Raw genomic sequence first — 1,971 nt, forward strand, 5'->3', positions numbered from 1 at the left:
GAATGTCTCCATCCATTCTGAACCACAATCACTTCAAGAGGCCTCAACAGTAGTCCAAGACGGTCTGACGCTTCAAAAATTCCTCCATTTCTCTAATCAGACAGAAAAGGGCCAGACTAGAAGATGACACCAAATGATAAAGCTCATTAAAGGGATAGTTCACCCAAAAATTAAAATTGGATGTTTATCTGCTTACCCCCAGGGCATCCAAGATGTAGGTGACTTTGTTTCTTCAGTTAGAACACACATGATGATTTTTAACTTCAACCGTTGCAGTCTATCAGTCGTATAATGCATGGCAATGGTAACAAAATCTATGAGAGTAAAAAAAACACACACAGACAAATCCACATTAAACCCTGTAGCTCGTGATGACACATTGATGTCCTAAGACACGAAACGATCGGTTTGGGCCAGAAACGGAACAGTATTTATATAATATTTTACCTCTAATACACCACTATGTCCAACTGTCTTTGAGCGCACACACGGCATCCGGTGCGTGAGGTGTGTACGTGCTAGAGACCTGCACTCCCGCGGGAGTACCGCGGGACCCAACGCAACAGGGTGTGGCACGGGACAACTCTTGATGGGCGAGCGCGGGTGCAGGCGGGAAGAGACTCGTGTGTGTGCGGGATGCGGGAGAATAAAATGATTCGCGGGACTCCAGCAAAATAGAAATAATCTAAACAAAGTGTCTAAAACAGGGGTGCCCAACCCTGCTCCTGGCAATCGACTGTCCTGTAAAGTTTAGCTCCAACTCTAATCAAACACACCTGCCTTTCATTTTTAAGTGATCCTGAAGACCTTAATTAGTTGCTTCAGACGTGTTTGATTAGGGTTGGAGCTGAACTTTGCACGGAGAATAAAATGATTCGCGGGACTCCAGCAAAATAGAAATAATCTAAACAAAGTGTCTAAAACAGGGGTGCCCAACCCTGCTCCTGGCAATCGACTGTCCTGTAAAGTTTAGCTCCAACTCTAATCAAACACACCTGCCTTTCATTTTTAAGTGATCCTGAAGACCTTAATTAGTTGCTTCAGACGTGTTTGATTAGGGTTGGAGCTGAACTTTGCAGGACAGTCGATCGCCAGGAGCAGGGTTGGGCACCCCTGGTCTAAAACATATAAATTGTTATTTATCTGTTGCAATAAAGCAAAAAGAACAACTAATATTAACATTAAAATGATTAACGAGCAAACTAGACATAGCCTAGTTTCCATTTATAATGTAGCCAATCACAGACTCAAATGTTGATTTCTGGAACGCAATGGCCAATCAGAAGTGATCAAGTTAGAATCTACTCACCGCAGTGCTCACGAATCCTCTCGTTTTAGACACTCTGAAAGATTCATTGTGCATATATTTAGTATGTTTAGTGTTATAACAGAGCTTTATGAGATCGCGATTAACTGAGATGTCAGCTTTTTGAGATAATAAAGGAAGTGTGCTGCTCGCATTCTGCCATGCCAAACCATGCACGCAGCAGCCCATGCTTGCTTTCCGTTAAAAATAACAGTGGTTGTGAATGTTGATGCTTAGTATAACAAATATTTTATCGGTAGTAGTTTGTTATGTTTATGCTGGGATGTTGTGGAGATTAGGAGATGTTACAGAACCATTTCATGTAAATTTCTTCAATGTACTTAAAACAATCTATATAGATTACTTTTATGCGGCCGGGAGCGGGACAAAACATGAATGTCGCGGGAGGGAGCGGGACCAGATAAGATATATTTTTGCGGGGGCGGGCGGGCGTGTACGTGCTCTGGCATAGTTTGCGTTAATGGGTGTGTTGATATCCAGCTGAAGAGCAATCAACCATAACTTCAGGCGAGCAGGTTCAGAAGTTGGGAATACGTGGAAAGTCACCACTCCCGAATGAGTTTGCGCGAGAGAAGGTAATCTTTTAGTTTTAAGTCGGTTTGAAATCTGGATAAGCGCAAGTAAGTACCATTTTGATTAGCCGT

The sequence above is a fragment of the Sinocyclocheilus grahami genome, unplaced genomic scaffold, assembly GCF_001515645.1.
Source record: "Sinocyclocheilus grahami isolate Dianchi unplaced genomic scaffold, SAMN03320097.WGS_v1.1 scaffold345.1, whole genome shotgun sequence".
In the NCBI taxonomy this organism is placed as follows: domain Eukaryota; kingdom Metazoa; phylum Chordata; class Actinopteri; order Cypriniformes; family Cyprinidae; genus Sinocyclocheilus; species Sinocyclocheilus grahami.